The sequence below is a fragment of the Microtus ochrogaster genome, unplaced genomic scaffold (genome assembly GCF_000317375.1).
Source record: "Microtus ochrogaster isolate Prairie Vole_2 unplaced genomic scaffold, MicOch1.0 UNK25, whole genome shotgun sequence".
Classification (NCBI taxonomy): domain Eukaryota; kingdom Metazoa; phylum Chordata; class Mammalia; order Rodentia; family Cricetidae; genus Microtus; species Microtus ochrogaster.
Genome location: NW_004949123.1, coordinates 5,279,870 through 5,301,591, shown reverse-complemented (window position 1 = coordinate 5,301,591; position 21,722 = coordinate 5,279,870). Strand labels below are relative to the sequence as shown.

At 33.7% G+C, this 21,722-nt stretch overlaps 1 pseudogene; it reads left to right on the top strand.

Moving 5' to 3' along the window:
- Window positions 1-12,732: 12,732 nt before the first annotated feature.
- LOC102002808 overlaps window positions 12,733-21,722 on the top strand; it is a 14,047-nt pseudogene continuing 5,057 nt past the window's right edge.

The following is a 21,722-nucleotide window of genomic DNA, read 5'->3' as shown; positions in this document are numbered from 1 at the left end:
GGATACTAGGATAGCTTTTAAAATGTGGTTTATTTAAATTGCTTTATATACCAAACAGGGAAAATTATAGCAAACTTTTGATAATGATGAAAACCTAATCTATATTAATATAATATACTGGAAAGGTTGCTACCACTGCCATCCTCTTAGTCTTGTCTTTTACATTTCAAATGAAAAAATTGAAGTGTAAAAGTGTGATAAGAAAACAAAGAAGAAGTGCTGAAGACTCATTGAAAGACAGTTATTTGCTTAGCCTTGGTGACTGTGGAATGTTAGACATGGAGTATGAAACGGAAAAAAAGACAAAACACAGTACTAAAAATCAGAAAGCCGAAACATAGGTATCTTATCCACAGGGAACCTTAGGAAATTTTAATTATTTCATTCAGTAGGATTTTTAGGTGGTTCAGATGATACAAATAAGAAAAAAACAGTTATATAGGTACTGTTTCTGGTGTTATCCCTTACTAACAGAGTTCATGTCATATAAAAGTATACATTTATCCTTAATTCTATTGACAAATCCTAAAAGTGGTGAAGGAAGAGATAATTATCAGAGATAAAGATACTCATAAATTATCCTTTAAAAATTATTTATTATGCAAACATTAGGTAACTAACGGCCAGGTAAATTTCAAAGTACAGTAAGAAAAGGAAAGACGAATCACTGGATAATCGTTAACTTAGCTTTGCTTCTAAGTGTTTTGTACATAATAAATGTCAGAAATATTAAAATGACAGAGCTCGAATTTCTCTTTTACTTCTGGTCTCATCTCACTGTTCATTTGCTTTCTGTTAATTTTCTGATCCAACACTTGGAACAAAAGCATCTTAGGAGGAAAGAACCTATTCAGCTTACATTTCCAGGTCAAAGTCAATCATTCTGGACAGTAAGGGAAAGAGCAAGGGCATAAAGCAGAAACTGAATCAGAAACTATTGAGAAACATCACTTCCTTGATTTCCCTGATAGTTTGTTATGCAGCCCCAATCCACCTTCCTAGTGGAGGTGACAGCCACAGTGACCTGGGCCATCCAGTGGCAATCGTAAGTAAAGATATTAAATATTTAATCTATAACCATTGGTTAACTCATTGAACTTTTAAGTTAATTTTCCCTAAATAATCACTGAAACTGATCAAGTAGAAAAGCACATAAGTTTGTTTTACAGTAAAGAGGGTCAGTTTGCTCACATCCCTGGGATTGTCACACCTTCTGCCATTTTAGAAAATATTTACTTCTAATTAATTTGCTCTCATTATTTTTCCTAACAATTTAAAAATAGTTACTGTAAATTTTATACATAAAATTTACGCAAATATAAATATGTACATAAACATAATTTCATACAGAATCATTATTATTAATTATCACTTATTGATCATTATTTAATATCATTACTGTATTACTTAAAATAGTGGCTTTCAATGCCCAAGACATAGGAAGATAAGAAATTATTAGTTTAACCTAAATAAACTTTTTAGTATAATGCCATGAAGCAAAAGTATAGTTTATGATACATATTAGCATATTAGAGCAGAATAGTAATTGTCATATTTCACTAGTTAATAGCATATGTCCTAAAAAAGAAATGAGCAGAAGTAAAAAAGATAGCTTTTCATTGTTTTAGACCTGTGCTTTTTAAACTTGCTGAGGCTGTGGCCCTTTAAGACAGTTTTACATGTTATGGTGATTCCCTAACCATAAAACTATTTTTGTTGTTATTTTGTAACAGCAATTTTGATACTGTTATGAGTCATAATGTAAATAATTTTGGAGATAGAGGATTGCTAAAAGCATCATAACCCACAGGTTGAGAACCACTGCTTTACATGATGGGGGAGATCTGCAGCAATGTAAACAGAATACTGATTGGTTAGGTATTTTAGATCATGTGTGACTCAAGTGCCAGCTTCCTTCCATTCTTTAACTCTGCCACACATCATAAGTACTCATCTACCATATGGGAATATCTTTTACAGAAAAACACCTACATTATGTATTCAACATTTAATTTATTCTATAATTAATTTATATTATTTTTCTATTAATGTAATCAATTTTATACTGACATTGTAAATTGTGCAGAATTAGTTTTTCTTTCTTTTCTTCCTTAATTCTCATTTATTTTTTCTTTTTCTTCCCTCCCTTATCTCTCTTTCTTTTTGCTCTATGTTTAGGATAAAATGTAATTCCTTATAAAAGTTAAGTAAACACTTTGCCATTGAGACACACCTCCACCCCTAGAATTATTCATTTACTTTACATTGTTTCAAATATAGTCAATATAATAATATGTACTGATAACTGGCAGTATAATTTTTCAACATTGTAAGTAGTCACAAATGAAAAGAAAAAAAAAACTATAGGGTTCTTTCTGTTTCTTTTTATCTCTGACTTTCTGTTTCCACATCCACTTTTGCTGCTGTAACTATATCCAGAATTTCCAAATACCACAGTTGATTTCTTGTGACTATAGTTTGGAATAGAAACTAAAGTCTTGATTAATTTTGGACTTCAAGTGTTTGTATACACATCACTCTTCTCAAATAAGACACTATTTTACTGAATTTAAAGTTCTGCAGATTCTGAATGTTTATATATTTTTTTATATTGAGATCGATAGAACTAGATAAAAAATCTATAATTCAGACTAAACTTCCCCAATGCTTGTCCTCTTGGTTCGCTTTGATTGTTGTGTTGGTTTATAGATATTTTACTTCATGCTACTATTTTCTAATAGTGTCTTTTTCCTTCTTTTTTTCCCTAATAGTGTTTTATCATCAAGAAAAAGAAAGCATCTCATCAATCCACAAACTTCTAGGGGGAAAATGTTCTTTCTCTTCCCAAACTGCATAATGATTTTTGTTCTTTAATCTCTTTCATTTTTGCTTAATCTAGCCTGGGGAAAACATAATTCCCTTTAATTTTCTTTCATAAAATAACATGGAATACCAGAAAGAAATTAATATCTAGCTATCTTCAGGGGATAAGTGTCTTATTAGATTATTTTAAAGTTATGATTAAAAATAAAATATATGACAGCCAATATATGAAAAAAGAGTCATTTTACATAAAAGACTCATTTAAAAAAATAAATATTTTCTTCAAGGCAAATGGCAGCTGAATTTATGACTTCCTAGGAGTTTAATAAAAGGTCTTCAACTATTTTGAAACATTCTAAGATTAGGAACATTTGATGAACTAATTACAATATTTAATTTGATGAATCATTATTACTGTACAGCATACACTGATCAGTAAGAATAAAATACTCTGTTTTCAAGAAGCTTAAAATTTGAAAAACTTTTTTATTCTTTTTTTTTGATCACTTTGTGACATGATTGGTGCCTAATTGGGATATTACAGAAAAATCCACCTTAGAATACTAATGACTGGGAAGATAAAATAATTAGCCATATGTAATAGTGTTGCTTGTCTGTCATCAATATTTAGTACTAAGAAGTTTTGGTTGTGTAGCCCTTTTGGCAGTATAGACATAACCTCACAGAGTGGAAAGTGGCAGAGCTGGACTCCTGGGAAAAAGAACTTTAATTTCTCTTGCTATTAGCAAGAACTTTGCTAAAGTAACTTGTATTCAGGAAAAAAAATAATTTACTATTAGTTTTTTTTATCAATGCATACTTTTTCATAAGTATTATCAATGTTTCAGAGAAATAATTAAGGAAGTTAATATTTTGGCTTTCTAGTTTAGCTATTTCAGACAATAATTTTCTGGCTCTGTGGTTTCTGGACTGTAATGTGGGATAAAGGAGTTGTCAGGGACTCTGTGTGAGAACAGAGTTGGTCATTGCATTGGGATCTCGAAATATAGATAAGGGCCAAGTTTATCTTTCAGGGCATAATGTCATGATCCATTTTCTCTAACTTGGCCCTACTCTTCCTCATCACCACTTCTCAACAATGTCAACATATTATGGACTCACCAAGGAATTAATCAAATGATGAAGCAATAACCTTCAGGATATAATCATTAACCCCCAGATCATAAGCCAGCAGCTAAGTCACAATTTATGAACCTGTGATTAACATGTCATATAAAACTATAATAATACTCATTGTAAATTATTTGTCTGGACTCAGTTTGATGTACCAAACCTTATTATATTTTATGCCATTATAAACCACATTATAAAATGATGTAATTATTTAATATGTGTTTGTATTACTATAAATATATCAGCTACATGCTAGAAAATTTCTTATAGTTATATTGCTGAGTAGGCATTTTAATATATATGTATATCATTTTTCTTTTATTTAAAGTTTCTTTTCAAATGTATATTCTGCTTATAGTTTCCCTTCTCCTATCCTTCCAGTTCTTTCCATCACCTTTTCCATCTCAATCTATACATTTTCTAACTCTCCTTAGAAAACAAACAGGCATCTAAGGAATAATAATAAAATATAATACAATGAAAAGAACATAACAAGGAACTAAACAAGAAAAAAACACCAAAAATGTATATAGATGCATGAACACACATGTTTGCACACTCAGGAATCTCATAGAATCTCCAAATCCGAAGCCATATATATGTATATGTAAAGGACCTGTAAGGATGGAACAAACAAAACAAACAAATCGAATCAAATCAAAACAGAACAAAACAAACAACAATAACAGTTCCTGACTTAACATTGTAAGGAACCACCAAAGATGCCATTGAGTGTATTTTGTGCTGACATTCACTGGGCATGGGGCTTAAGCTTAATAGTGGTTTGTTCCTAGCGAGATTACTTTGGGTAAAAATTTTTCATCTGCAAGTGAACATTCACTGGAGAGAGTTTCTGAGTTAGGGACCTATATCAAGGTCTTCATCTCTGGGATCCCACCTAGTGCAGATCTGTGTTGTCCCTGTGCAGGCTTTCACAGTCTTTGTGAGCACGTACATGTGATAGCTCTGTGGTCACTAGAGGGACTTGATTCCTTGGTATCCTCCGTCCTGTCCCCTCTTGCTCTTAGACCCTTACCACCTCCTCTTTAAGAGGATTATCTGAGTCCTGAGGTAGGGGATTTGGTCCCTTTTAGATTTGAGAGTTCCAAGATCTCTCACTTCCTGCATAATATCTGCCTGCCTGTTTCTGTATTCGTCCTCATCTGCTGCAGGAGGAAGCTTCCCTGATGAAGACTGAACAAGGCACAGAACTATGAATATTTCTTAATAATAGGAAAACAACTGAATACAGACATTTTCCTTATAGTATCAAAAAAAAAAAAGAGAAAACATGTTCACAATAGGATCAGCAGCCTCATCCTCTGTCCTTTTTTCTTTATGTCAATAAAACAAAATTTTCAAATATTGAGTGAGGGAAACTGGAAAAATTCCAGGCATATTGTGCTTTCTTAATAATGAAACTGATTTTTGCTTCATTGCAATATTTAGTAGCTTCTCTTTTTTATAATATTTTAGTTATTAATAGACTCATATCATTTTTCTGTTCCATTTCTTCTCTTTAACACCTGCTACATTCACCTCTTTGCATTCTTTCAAATTCATGGTCTCTTTTTTTTAATTGTTGGTATTGAGTGTGCATGTATGTGTGTATTTGTGTATTCCTATATATATAAATACAACCTGCACAGTACATATTATTCTCATATTTTGGGGCTGATCATTTTGTTATTGGGTAGTTAATTGAGTTCTCTACCTTGGGGAAGACTATTTCTTCTGGTATATAATTTCTTAGCCACCTATATTTTTTTGTCTAGCATTGTAACTTCACAGATTACATGTGTAACCTTCCATGTTAACACATCTATTGGTATCATCTTTGCTTTAGTCATGCTTAGGCTGGTATGTTGGTGATACTTTATGAGTTAAGCTTCTAATAAATTTCTAGGAGATACAGTCTGATGGAAAATTTTCTTTGCCTCTGGTCCTTACAATATTTTCATCTTGCACTCATCTCTGAACCTTAGATACAGGTGCTGTATCTTGGGTAACTGCTCTTACCCTTCGTTGTGACCAGAGGGTTAGGGTATGTCCCTATTGCTGAAGACACCATGTGCTTTAGACACGCCAAAAGGCACTGTGTAATTTTCAAACAGTGGAAACAACCAGTGGTTCTACTAAGCTAAGATGCCTATGAGCCACAGCAATGACTAACATGTCATGTTAATCCTAAAGATGTACTAGTGGTACACATAACTTGGTAGTAATCCACAACTTTCTACCTGTACTTAAGATCAACTCAACAAGAGAGAAACCATGCTTGGTACTGGAAACCTAGCCACTTACCAAAACTAATGAGGTCATGAATCTTGGAGGGGAATCTATAATCACTATTTAACTACACGGACACAATCCACAACTGCATTCTCAATATTTGACTTTATGTTCACAGATAAGTACAGTTCTCACCACTTATCAAGAGAGCTCTTTTTTTTCTTTTACTTTTTTTTTGCAACAGACTCCATTGTAAAAAGCCACAGCCATTCAAAATTTACAGTTTCAGAACCCAATACCAAGTGATACATAAAAAAACACAATTTCTGGGAAAAAATTGGAAAGATATAAAACATTTTAAAGTTTTTAAGTTGGTCATTAATTTTAATCAATATAAATACTGTCCCCATTGTGTATGTTTTTGAATTTTTTATTAGTAATTGGTTTACTCCAAATAAAGAATCTTTAGTTTTTGAAATAATAGAGTAGAAAAATATAGTAAAAAACAAGTACTTTAGGTAATACAAAGGTATATTGTTCCCTTCCAAATATTTGCTAAAATGTTATATTCTTATTCATGAACTCTGAGAAAAGAAAATAATTTTTCTTCTCTCTGAATTTTTCCTAATTCTAGAATTGCAAAATAGGATCAATCTGCCATTCAGCTTCTTGTTTGACAAATTTGTATACAACTAACTTTGTTTGTTTGTCTTTCTGTTTGAGCAAAAGGTTCTCAAGAGTAGTTGACTAAACTCAGAATCACATTATTGATGAATTTCTATAAAGCCTTAGAAAACATATTAAATTAAGTATCTGCTTTAAAACATTGAATAGCATTGCTAAGAGTAGGAAGGCAATACAAGTTATAATTTAATTTTAGCAAAAGATTATAAAACATAAAGATCAACTATTATTTTTATATCATAGTTTACCAATACACCTCAACAATTATGGAGGAAAAGGAATAAAAATAATGACAAAATTTTGCCACAAGGTGGCACTGCTGCTTCAGATATGAGAGTTGTATAGAAATTTTTCTTTTTCAGGATGATCTTCTAACTGGAATATATTGTGAATATATCATATTACCTGAAGGATTTCGACTTTCCGGTAAACATTAAAAGAAGACCATCCACAATTAGCATTGCCTTCTGGCTGGAATCTCTGCTGTTTGTCTTCTACCCTCTCAAGGTCTATGAAGTTCCCAGTCTCAAACCAGCTTTGATTGAATTCAGATATCTTAATCCAATCTAATGTCCTTAGGAGAAAAATCAGACAGACCTCTTTCGGCTCATAACACTTCAATTTTAGATTGTCATTTTTTGTTGTTATTTTATGTAGGGAACAATTGATTTCATATCACAAAATGTTAGTATTAGGATGTGACAATCAACTTTTATCCATTACCTATTGGGTGACTGATCACGATTAGTTTCATGAAATGGAAACAAATGAAAGGTTATTAATGGGTAGTTTAGAAAAAAATTAGAATCATATTTCTATTACCCAAGTATATCTTATGTGTATAAAATAGAAATGAAAAATGAGTCAATTAATATTGCCTGCCCATATTCTTTGAAATAAATACTTATTAGCTTTACTCTATCTGAATGCATAATCTATTGTTTTGCAAGTATAATTGGAACTGGAGAGCATTATTTTCTTTGCATGATGACAGGACTCTTAAAATAAAGTGTCTGAGGTACAGAAGCCAAAGGTGAGGGGTGATGCTCATTAAATATGTTAAAAAGATTAATAAGGATAAAGTTTGCCAAAGGTAGACAGTCACCTTCACAAATATAAAAAGGAAAGAAAGAAACCAACACGAGCATTCTTCTGGCCAGGGTTTAGTAACATAATTAACATAAAAGGAAAGAATAGAGAAGTAACATAAAGCTCATTGAATAGAATCTTCATAAGGAATAATTGAGGTAAACCCAAAATGGATACATGAAAAGAGTGTCAAAGTCCTGCCAGTCTTATGCTGTAGCTAGTGGGAATGAACTAGTTGTCTGAACGGGTCACATGAAGAAGAAAAAAGAAAGAAGGCTCTGAGATTGTACATATTAAATGCAAAAGAGAAAGTAAGACCAATACCTAAATTCTCCATATTGCTTGCTGCTATAAGCACAATCAGAGGAGTTCTTCATAAATATTTCATCCCCACGCATTATTTAATCCTCAGTTTTCTCTCCTTCACTTGTTGTAAATACATGTCATTCTTTAGTTTACCCCTGTGAACTTTGTGTTTTGAAACAGCACACAAAATGTGTCTAGTTTTGATTACATCAATTAATTTTACACATCTGCATATATAGATAAGTTTCTGTATTGTGTATTAATAGAAAAACTGCAGGAGATGTGAATTTTGATATTATTATTATTATTATTATTATTATTATTATTTTTGGTTTTTTGAGACAGGGTTTCTCTGTGGTTTTGGAGCCTGTCCTGGAACTAGCTCGGTCAGGCTGGTCTCGAACTCACAGAGATCCGCCTGCCTCTGCCTCCCGAGTGCTGGGATTAAAGGCGTGCGCCACCACTGCCCGGCGAATTTTGATGTTATTATCAGATAATTCTTAAACCTTGTTTTTATCTGTCCAATATGGGGATGTTTGGCAATATTTTTCTGAAATTATTACAGTAACACATATTACATGAAATGTATGTATAAGTTTGAAGATTCAGAATATTTTTTCTGAAGCAAGCAATAGGCCTCATCAGATGATATTCTTCCATTAGTTTTAGTCAATTTTGGTTCTAGTTATAGTGTTTAATTGACATGATATATAATTGCCATTTTTTTTTTTACAAGTTCAAGGGTACAGGAGGATTTCTCCTAGCTTTCAAGGTCCACATTTTTGTTTGCTGTTGCTATTATGTACTAACCAAATTTTCTTTCCTGCTCTAACTGATTTTTCTGTGGAGTGAGTTAAGGAAAGTATTTAAGAGCAGAGAAGTAAATTTACAATCAGATTTTGAAATTTAGTTTCTCAATATTGCTGTTAGTATTTGAGGGCCATAATATCCACTTGAAGTTATGGATAGCATATTTCAATAGTTAATATCTAGATTTGAACTTCAATGGAAGTCATTAACTCACTTTTATGCAAATCTTTCATACACGATGAAGTTAGTGGAATGGAAAATAGGCTGAAAAGAAAATTATTAATAAATACCAAGAAAATATAAAGGAAGTAAGTAGCAAAACATCTCACCAAAATTACTGGAATAGGACAATATAAATTTGTTGAAGGGAGGGGACCTATTGTTCTTCCCGGCAGCCTTTATATCCAAAATAACCACACAGAAACTGTATTAATTAAGTCACTACTTGGCCCTTTAGCTCTAGCTTCTTATTGGCTAACTCTTGCATATTAATTTAACCCATTTCTATTAAGCTGTATTGTTGAAATATGAGCGGCTTGGCTGCGTCCCCAGCACCCCAGCCGCTTGGCTAGCTTAGCTTATGCCCCGAAATAACTACAGGGAAACTGTATTCTTTTAAACACCGCTTGGCTCATTATATCTAGCCTTTTCTCGGCTAACTCTCACACCTGGACTAGCCCATTTCTTATAATCTGTTGTAGCCCACTAGCTGGCTTACCAGGGAGATTCTAGCCTATGTCCATCCTGGGTCAGAGCTTCATCGCGTGTGCCTCAGAGAGCAGAGCTCTTGCCTCTGCCTGCAAGAGTGGAGCATCGTGTCTCTCTGAGGCGTCTAGCTGTCAAGTCTGACCTCACTTCCTCTTCCTCCCTGCATTCTTTTCTGTTTACTCCTCCCACCTATGTTTTAACCTATCAGGGCAAGCAGCTTCTTTAATTAACCAATGACCTTCCTCCACCACTGTATATTGCTTTGTAGCTTACTGGCAAATATTTGATATGTCTATCTCTGGTGTATCCATGTTGTCTCCCTGACTCTGCCTTCTTCTCCCAGATTCAGTCCAATTTTCCCTGCCTACTTAAGTTCTGCCCTATCAAGAGACCAAGACAGGCAGTTTCTTTATTCACTAACCAATAAGAGCAACACATGGACAGAAGTCCCTCCCACACCATAATTTTTATTATAAAATGTATGATAGGATATTGACTTCTATGATTATCTTGTATTATATGGCATAGCAGTCTGTAATGTGTGTTATCTGTATTAGATATGTTCTATCCAAAACAAAACAAACCTTTAAAAATAGTAAAGCTCTTGCTCAAGAGAGATGTCTTTATAAGAAAGGAAACCAATTTGAGGAAGGGTTTGCACTGATGGCATTGTGCATGGAGGTTGCTACTTTTATTTAAGGACATGAAGAAATTTTCTGAATATAACAGTCTTATCTTACTCATACATACCAGCCAGCACAGGCACTTTGACCTTAGCGCTAGTTCTGTGAGACACCAAATCTCAGAACAACCACATAAACTCAGAAGAGAATAGCAAGTTTCCACAATCATGGATCCTAATATAATGCTTGATTTTAGCATTGCCTTGAGAAGGTGAGGAGAGATGACAAATATGTGCATATTTGACACATGAACAGTGAGATAAGAAATGTATTTCATTTTCAGTCATGTGATATTTTTGTGTAGGAACTCAAAATCAAGACCCATGATGAAGACCCATTTGTGTAATGAGCCTTTATATGATCTCTGACAGTAGTATTGTAAAACATGCGATTACCTCTGTAGGTAGTTTTAATTTAAGAATGGTTCTTTTCTAACTTATGATAGTATAATTAGTGATCATTTTTACTGCAGTTTTGATACATTTCATTCAGTTCTCACTGACCCCGTGATAAGTCCTAGAGTAAACAAACAGTGAAGGCAACATAATCAGAGTTTTATTTAAACAATTGTCTTAGTAGTAGGATAGGAGAAATATTAATGGAAAGAAATATAAATCAGTCTTTGTTAGAGGTGTAGGTAGGAGATAGTTGGTTTGAAAAATAGTAGTAGAATGTGGTAATGGACAAGATGACTGAAATATATATTAAACAAAATTAATTTTGATGGCACTTTGATATAAAAATAATTCAGCACTGTTGGAATTCATTCCACAAATATATTTGGGGTACTAGCCTTAGGGTATGACTTTCTGTCTGTGGGTGTGATCTCTTATAAGGAAAGAGACAATCACTCTCTCTCTCTCTTGTTCTTGTGATGGCTTGGATGATAGTGGTGGTGCAAGCAGCTTGCCGTTGGTGCTCATTCCCCTTGGATGAAACAGATGTGGTGGCGTCTAACCTGCCCTATGGTCACCCCTATTACACATCTAAATAAATTAATTTAACCCTCTCCCAGACTCTTGTGGATTCTTGCTATCTCTAGCACCCAATGTGTGGCCTTCCAGGATCTTAACCCCACCACACACCAGCACACACTGCCTTTCTGCAGGTACATTTCTGCACCGCACATCTTGTGTAGTACTCTCACCACAATCCAGGATTATTCCACAAGAAACTATATGGACATTGCTCCTGTTGGTTGCACTGCGGCCATATCTTTTCTACTTTCCCCAAAGATTTGAAAGAGATAGAAATAAAAGATTCTAGGTTTATTGCAATCTTTTGGTATTAGCAATGACAAAACAGATGAAGGTAAGCAAACTCAGAGTTTGCATAGTCAAGTTTGTCATCTACTGTAGCTCATGGCCCTTAAGGTCTTCTGGAGTGCAACTATGTCCTCGCATTCATTCATTTCCACCTGTGACATCTTTGCGGGACGGCATAGTTTCCTCTGCTCTGTGGACCCATTCATGTCACATTTCAGTGTTTTCTTTGTCTCAACTAAAATGCCTTTATAACCCACACTGGAATCATGGTTTTTGCTTTAAAATATACATTGCAGTAGAGTTGTCCTCTTTCTAGATGTAGTCCACTATTTTCTTTTATTGATAAATGTGAGTTCTGGTTATACAAAGTCAAGACTCTGTAGTGCTTTAACTGTGGAAGCCATTACAAGCTAGTACTTTGCCAACTGGCCAAAGTGAGCACTTGCCTTAACTTTTAAGAATGGATGGAAATTTTTCTTGTCTAATAAAGACTAGCCGTTGCATTGACTCTTCCAAATAAAGACATATATTGCAACTTCAAGTTTCAACTCCTTATAAAAATAATGTCAAAACAAATAAATAAAATAAAAAATTCAACGGCTAATTATTAAGAACATGTATGTATACACTGAAGAATATAGAAGTAAGGAAAATCCACCAGAATTCTATTCTGCATTCTCAGTGATTAAACTCATGGCCCCTCGATTTTTAGAAAGTTGAGTATAATGGGCCAGTTTAAAAGCTGGTATTGAAATTTCAGTGCTTTATCCTTTCTTGAAATAAAGTAAAATTTTGAAAAAAAATCACATTGGCAAGGAAATGTCATTTTTTTTGTGAACACCATTTGATTATTTCTCTAATATCACTTAAATTTCATGATAAGAAAACATGAGGGAAAAAAGAACCAAGCAAATAATAAGCACAAAACTAGATCAAAGTAAACATGAAAATATTTTTTATTCATAAATACAATATTTCTATCTCCTTTGCTTATGGACATGGGCCAAAAAGTGAAATTAGTGAAAATGTATCAAGGTAAAATGAGCAAATGATGAGTATGAAAGAAAACCCAAGTAAAATTTGGAACTTTGTGTGAAGGATTCTGAAGTCTCAATCTCCTTCTAACACAAACAACTCAGGAGAGAACTATACTCAAGGTTATTAAATAGTGCCCACTGTAGCTGTGTAGGCTCACTAATCTCTGTCCATTTTAGCTACCATTGTACAGCATAAATAGATACCCAGTACTTTATTCTCTGCCCAGAACATAGTTGATATGATGGACTATTTTTACTAAATTTTTATCTTAAAAAAATCCAACATGCATAATAATATGCACACTAAACTACACATCCTTCTGCTTAAGCATTCAGGATTTTTAAATTTAGTTTCAGAAATTGCCAGCACTCATCTTGTCTGTGCTGTTGTAATTTGAAATAAATGTGACAGAATGTCATTTTTTGTCCAAGAAATTTTCAGTGGTGCAAACGGTCACAAATACAGTGTCTTATTTTATTAGCTGAAACTTCTAGTGAGCCCATCACTTTGCCGTAATGCACATATATGAAATGTATAAAACATTTCTGGAAAACATGCTGTGATATAGTTCATTTCATTATAAAAAGTGTTTATCAGTATTAGTTACTGGATTTGGAAAAAAAAATGTCTGGATTTAAACATAACTCTCTACCTTGATCAAAAGGTCTGTGTAACACATGTACTATTCATTACTTGAAACTGAGGTTACATAAAGCCAAAAGGAAGTCAATCTGAAGGATGTTGGAAAATCTAATAGAATCAGCAAACACTTAACATTGGCACCAGAACTCAGCAGTCACAGACTAGAGTAATCATAGGCTATGCATCTCTGTTTTATTCAGTGGGTTATAGTTTTTGCTTTCATTGCCAACCACTTTATTTCCAAATGATAGAAACACAGCTGTTAACAGCTTTATAATTTAAAATTTATCAACACCTAAAAATCATTGGAAAGGCACCAATTCCAGTAACCATCAGCTCTGGCCAAAAGTGAAATAAAATAATTTAAGCATGGAGATGTGGAAATTATTTGGCCAGACTGGAAGGACATAGTTTCCAGAGAGTCTCAAGGAGGAGACATGGTAGAAACAATTGCACACTGTTTCTATGTGGCCGCTCTGAGTCTTAAATCACTGAGTTATACAGCTTCTGAAATAAATTCTCCTTCCACATGCTTGTTGCTTTACAGGTATCTATATGTGTATTGTAGGTAGTTTGTTACTTTGGAAGGTCAGGAGCAAAATATAAATAAGTAATAGGATGTTCTGCGAGAGGAATCTATCCAAAGTTCAAGACTATAATGTGACATTTTTGAACATACATTTAAATTGACAGGCCATTAATATAAATTTTTAATAAGGGTAGAAATATAAAGCAGATGGTTTCAGTTCACATTAAATGTGTCATGGCTATCTTGTCATACTGACGTTATGGCAACATGAGTTGAAACAAAGAACACAAAAGATTTTGAGTAAAATTAAAAAGAATGTCTGAATGACTTTATTTAACAATTTTATGCTCCCTAGTTTACTGTCGCATTTTAAAAATCAACTTTATAGGTTTAATGTTTTTAGCGGACTCTAGAAATTTGTAATTTTTAAAGTCTTTACCTTGAAACACCAAATAAATTATCTCTTACTGGAAAGAATTTTATTTAGTCATTATTCATTACTAAGTGGACATATCATGCTGTGATCAAAAAAATCATTCCTTTGATTTTCAGACTCTATTTTTCTAATATGTTAGTGTAGAAATTTCAATCAAACAGTAGGTAGAGAAGATGCCATAATAAAATTGTTTTGTACCATTGTTCAACTTAAATAATGCCTCCATGTAGGTTAATTTTGAGACAAGGTTCTCTATATAACTCTCCTATAATTATTTGTTTCTTTTAAATGTTACTATATCCCATCAAATACTAAATTACTTTTGTTGTTATTATTTCAATACTTTTGAAATATAGTTTAGTTATTGGTATCTCACCATTATAAGATGTATTTTTATAAGGTTACATACTTCTAACTCACCTTTCCTTTCTCCTTTCTTTGAGTGTATATGTGTGTGTCCCTGCATGTGGCCATGAATATGGATGCTCAAGTGTGATGCTGCAAATCTTCCTAGATCACTTTTCCACCATATTCTTTGAGCCAGACTCTCAATTAAATGTAGATATTGATGATATGGGTAGTATCACAAGACATTTATGTGAATTCTGGATTTGAACTCTGGTTCTCTTGTTTGCATAGCAATGCTTTAACCACTGATCTATTTCTTCAGGTATTGTACCTCAAAACTTTATAAAATTTTATTTATTGTCTTTGTTTCACAGCTGAGTCTGACTGATTCCAGAGTTTAATGATACAGGGAAAAAAATCATAGTTGGAATTGTAATAAGCTCCCGTAATTCTTTATAAAAATAAGTTAGAATTCTCAGTAGTCCTCATTGTCCGCTATGTGCAGCTAGTCCGGTTTTACCCCATGCTTTTTCAGACCCAGGCCAGCTGGCCTTGGTGAGTTCCCAATAGAACATCCCCATTGTCTCAGTGTGTGGGTGCACCCCTCGTGGTCCTGAGTTCCTTGCTCGTGCTCTCTCTCCTTCTGCTCCTGATTTGAACCTTGAGATTTCTGTCCAGTGCCTGGATGGAGGTGGGTGGTCCTTGGACTTCCCACAAATCAGGGAACCCTGATTGCTCTTCGGGCTGATGAGGAAGGGGAACTTGATTGCGGGAGGAAGAGGGAAATGGGAGGTGGTGGTGGGGAGGAGGCAGAAATCTTTAATAAATAAATAAATAAATAAATAAATAAATAAATAAATAAATAAATTTAAAAAAAATAAAATACAATAAAAAATCCCCAGGAAGATTATGAGAAATAAAGCTTGTGAAATTAAAACTAAAAAAAAACAATAAATAAAAATAAGTTAGATTTTTGGGTATTTCCTATGGAGAATCTCAGCCCCAGTTTTAATTAATTTTTAGAATGGATGAAGAAATCAGAAAAAATATAACTGTAATTTAGCAATATAAGTTTCATTCCACTTGCATTAAGTCATAAACAAACACCTTTTAAAACATTAAATATACTCAGTTATTGAAATTCTTAAGAAATGGTCATCTTAGTCAGAATTTTATTTCTGTAATCCAACACCACAACTAAGAAAACCTATAAAATGAAGGTTTTGATTACTGTAGATTACTTTTGGTAAGATTGCCTTTTTAGTATGTTAATTCTACCTATCAAAGAGCATGGAGATCTTTTCACTTTTTGGTGTCTTCTTTAATTTTTTTTTCTTCAAAGATTTAAAGTTCTTGTCATACAATTCTTCACTTGTTTGGTTAGCATACATATTATATGCTATTTGTGGCTATTGTGAAGGGTGTTGTTCTCTATTTCTTTCTCTGCCCATTTAGTATTTGTGTAAAGGAGGGCTACTGTCATAACCAGAACCTGGAAACAACCTAAGTTGGAAACAACTGAAGAATTAATAATGTGGTACATTTACACAATTGAGTACTACACAGCAGAAAAAAATAATGACTTCTTGAAATTTGTAGGCAAAGGGATGGAGTTAGTAAACCTCATATTCAGTGAGGTAACCCAGACACGGAAAGCCAATTATCATATAGACTCACTCATAAGTGTTTTTTTACCATAAAGAAAAGAAAACCAGCCTACAACTAAAAATCCCAGAGAACCTAAACAGCAATGAGGACCCTAAGAGACACACACATGGATCTAATCTACAGGTGAAGTATTAAAAAACAAGTTGTCCTGAATAAATTGGGAGCAGAGGGGCCATGGGGGAGCGTTGAAGGGGAGGGGAGAGGAAGGGAGGAGAGCAGAGAAAAGTGTATAGCTCAATAAAATCAATTAAAAAAGAAAAAAAACAAAAGAAGGAAAGGCAGAAAAAATAAGGAGCCAGTGAAGCAGGACAGTGGAGTATAAATGATCAAGCATCAATATTATTTTATCATGACCACCTCACAAAAGGTTATATCCCAAGAAAAGCATCATCTCAACTGTGTGAACATCACGCAGTGTAATATGCAATCAGGTATGATAGTTTAACACACAGCTAAGCTTCATGTTATATTGCCTATTGCTCTACTTTATTGAATAGTTATGCCTTACAATGTAATCTAGAAAAGATACAGTAAAATATAAAAGAAGAACAAATGCTATACTCACTCAGAATGTATGTGAATGTAGTCTTGAGGACTTGAAGTACCCCTGGGTGATTCAATGAGTATGAGGGAATGTGAGGCCCAGGATACTGACATACACTAAAGCAGTCTTTTTAAATACAGTGTAATTAGCCTCATTAAAGTTACAACAAACTATGTCTTTAGTAATAAACATAGCTTACTGAAATTGTTTTCTAATTTATAACCTTTTATAAAACTTGTGATTTTTATGATACTTAACTTCAAAACATAATAGTACAATTTCAATATAAGTTTCTCTTATTATACCCCATTTTCTTCCACTTTTTAATCTTTATTTATTTAATTTGTGAACAAATTGTCAAAACTTAACACTGCTCCTCCTCTGTGTAGGGTCAGAAACATCAATATTTGTGTCTTCTTCTTCCATAGACTGTCACATTGGCAATTAGCCCACATATATTGCCATATCCTCTTGTGATACTGCCTTATTGTGGAACGTCTAACAACTTGCTTCAGGTAAAAGGCTTTTGCTATTATTATTTTTGTTTTGTGTTTGTTTTTGTTTAAATAAGAAGGATCTCAGAGGAGCAGTTCTTTTGCCAGTGCTGCTGCACAAGGGATTTTAGAAAATGAGAGGAAATGTCCCAGGCTGTGTGCATGTAAAGGGTATCAGGAAAGAAGACCCAGAGTCTAATGGGAAATGGGATTTGATCTCTTGCAAATGAACTGGTCACATGAACTGGCTGCTACCTAGATTGCCTATATAAAAGTAAAAAAAAAAAAAAGGAAAATATGTGTATGCATGTATGTATATATACATAATAACACAATATAGCAAACACATAAACTATATAATCATTATCATTGTTATAATTGTATATAATTGTGCATAGTCCAGACTATAGCTCTCACAGCTGGCAGCTGAAAAGCCTTGATTACACCAGCAGCACTGGCTACATGCAAGTTATGAATTGCTTTATGACTTTAGGGGAATTGCAAAAACACTAACTATTGAGAATTTTATAATCTTATGAGATAATAACTTTATAGATTTATTATTTACTGAAACTACCTGACAGCTTGTAACTGAATTAACAAGTTTAATTTAGTAACACTTAATGTAATGAATCAGTCTAATACACCACGTTATAAAATATAAAGAAGAAAAATCACATAAATGTTTGCATTAATATATGGAAATCATATGTGAGGTTAATCACCTATTCAAGACAAAATTGCTCAGAAAATAAAAATAGATAGGAAGAAAGGTAAAAATGCTGTAATTATATTTTAATTTTTCAACAAAACAGAATAGATGGGAAATAACACAATTTACTAAGGAGAAGTTCTATATGTAACAGGAAAATGGGAAATATTTCCTGTTAAAAAAATCAAGACAGAGAAAGTCCATCTTCTTTATTTTTACAAAAGATGTTTGTAAATTTTCTAGGAATAAAGAGAAAAAAATTCTAAAGGGGAATGAAGGAAAGGTGTAAGTCACAAAGAAAGAAATATCATTACTCCTCTCTAAAATACAATGAAAAATTGTCAAATACAATAAAGAACAATGCATATATATGAAATATGTTATTCCTTATTATACATATAAATATATATAACATTTATATTTATCTCCTATATATTTATAACATTTATAACATTATAAATCATGAATATTATATTTTTATATTTTATATAAACATATTTAAATAGAAATGCATACTCTTTGTAAAACTAAATATACTATATTACCCTATGATCAAGCAATAAATATTCTGGCAATTCATTTCCCCAGAGATGAGCAAACAAACTCCTGAATACAGATGTTTATATTATCCTGATTATTAGTATTCCAAAACTGCCTACACCAGATTGTGTTTCTACAAGCAAACAGTTAAGCAAACTTCTTTTTTTATATTTTTTATTTTTATATTATTACAAATTTTCACCTCCTCCTTTCCTTTCATTTCCCTCCCCCTTCCCCTCATTCCCCCTCCTCCTCCCTCAATTCCAAAGAGCAGTCAGGATTCCCTGCCCTGTGGGAAGTCCAAGGTCCTCCCCCCTCCATCCAGGTCTAGGAAGGTGAGCATCCAAACTGGCTAGATTCCCACAAAGCCAGAACATGAAGTAGGATCAAAACCCAGTGCCATTGTCCTTGGCTTCTCATCAGCCCTCATTGTCAGCCACGTTCAGAGAGTCCGGTTTGATCACATGCTCCATCAGTCCCAGTCCAGCTGGCCTTGGTGAGCTCCCATTAGATCAGCCCCACTGACACAGTTGGTGGGCGCACCCCTCGGTTCCTGACTTCCTTGCTCGTGTTCTCTCTCCTTCTGCTCCTCATTTGGACCTTGGGAACTCAGTCCAATGTTCCAATGTGGGTCTCTGTCTCTATCTCCATCCACTGCCAGATGAAGGTTCTATGGTGATATGCAAGATATTCATCAGTGTGGCCATAGGATAGTGCGAGTTCAGGCGACCTCTCCTTAGCTGTTCAAAGAACACTTTGGGGACATCTCCTTGGACACCTGGGAACCCCTCTAGAGTCCAGTCTATTGCCAACCTTCAAATGGCTCCCTTAATTAAGATATATACTTCCCTGCTCCCATATCCACTCTTCCTCCATCTCAACCGTCCCATTCCCCAAGCTCTCCCCATCCTCCCCTTCTCACTTCTCGCTCCCCGTCTCCCCTTACCCCCATCCCACCCCTATTAAGCAAACTTCTATATGCATGGCACAGAAGGTTACTTCAGAGCAAAAAAAAAAATAGTTAACTATAAACCAAGTAAACACCCTCAATAAACATCCAGAACTATTCCAGTGAGAGACTACATTTAGATCTTACTCTTGAGAGACAAAAATACATGATACATAGAATAAAAATGGCTATTAATTCCCAAATGATTTTAGAGGAGAGAAACATTGTGGCTCTAAACACATTAAAATATAATTATATGAATGTTATGATTTGAAGACACTCATGTTTTTAACACTTAATGCACAGCTGAACATACTTAGGCAGTTTCCTGATGGAAGTTGATGGAAGGGCCTATGTGGGTCAGGAATCCCCATGGGTGGGTCCTTTGGTGTTTGTTACTTCTATGTCTATTCTCCCCCTTTCTTGCATCTTTTGCACTAGTCCATCAACTACTGGGCTCTGCTCTCCAAAGCAGTCCAAAACACAGTTTGCTGAGCCTAAATAAACTCTTCTCTCAAGTTGTTTACAGTGACATAAATGTCACTCATACAACAGGGGATCATGATGAGGGTGTCCAAACATAGATATGTTCTGTATTTTAGCTATATTAATGTCAAAATTTTGTGTACACTATTATAATATATTTTTAAGAGAACTGTTACAAAGGGTATATGTGTCATTTTTCAGCTATATATGAACTTATAATGATTGCAAAAGTAAACGTTTAGATGCAAACACTAACCATCTGGTAATTCGTAGCCTCTTTATTAGTCCACATCTTTATTTTTCAAGAATTTTATATGAATGTATTTTCTCACTCAGAATATGTCTGGTGTTTATTTAGGATATTTCCTTGGTTAATAGTTAGATATTTTTTCAATTAAACTTCTTTTTATAAAATAAACATTATTCCATTGTTGTTTAACTTGTAGAAAAAACCTACATGGTGTGGGGAATGCTGTCACTCTACAACTTTCCAGTTGTTCTTGTCCTTGATGAGAAAAATGTGGAAACTATTTTTGGATCAGCAGAGGAATATCATTACTGAAGAGGATTGAATTTTTGTTTTCCCCATTGAATAAAGGTGAGAAAGAATGTGACTGCAATGAATTAAAAATGAAGGACATATTATGTATAATACATAGACAGCACGGCAGTCATGTTTTACTTAGGAAACATGTCAATGGGATCGTAATATTTAAACAGTAAAAGGAAATTCTTCTGTGTTTTTCTATTAAAACTTAGGAATAAAACATACTATAAAATTATATCGACATCATAAAATAAATCAGTTTGGTAATCTATTCTTGAATAACAAAGATAAACAGGTCTTATAAGGTTTATTTGGAATTCATCACTTCAAGTATTTGAATCCATACTTAAATGTACTACTCTGAATTAGAAAAAATGTCTTTCTATTTTTAAGGTTTTTGAAATCTCATTCAAAGCAACAGATACATGAATATTAAATCTTCTTGTAGCTTTTCCATTTATGATCTCTTAAATCACTGATTTGTATTTTCATATTGCTTATTATCCTCCAAGGAAATATACAAAATAGAATTCAAAAAAGCAATCAAAAAACAAAAAGCATATCCAAAATGAAATGACACCAAAAATTAAAAAAAAACTAATGGCAATTGACTTTTTGTATCATTGAAGTAATGATGGATTCTTTTTTTATTAGCTGTTGTGTGGTGATACTTTGTTTAGCATCTAACAAATAAAGCTTGCCTAAAGATCAGAGTGCAAAGCTAGCCACACTAATCAGCCATACTGGCAAAACAGAGATTGCACACACCTTTAATCCCCAAACCACATTAGTTAGCTGTTGAAATAAGAGCGGCAGAGCTGCATCCCCCAGCACCCGGCCGCCCACATGGCTAGCTTAGCTTATGCCCCGAAATAATTACACGGAAACTGTATTTTTTTAAACACTGCCTGGCCCATTAGTTTCAGCCTCTTATTGGCTAGCTCTTACATATTGATCTAACCCATTTCTATTATTTTGTGTAGTCCACAAGCTGGCTTACCAGGAATGATCTTAACCTGTATCTGCCTGGAGTGGGAGAACCATGGCGACTCACT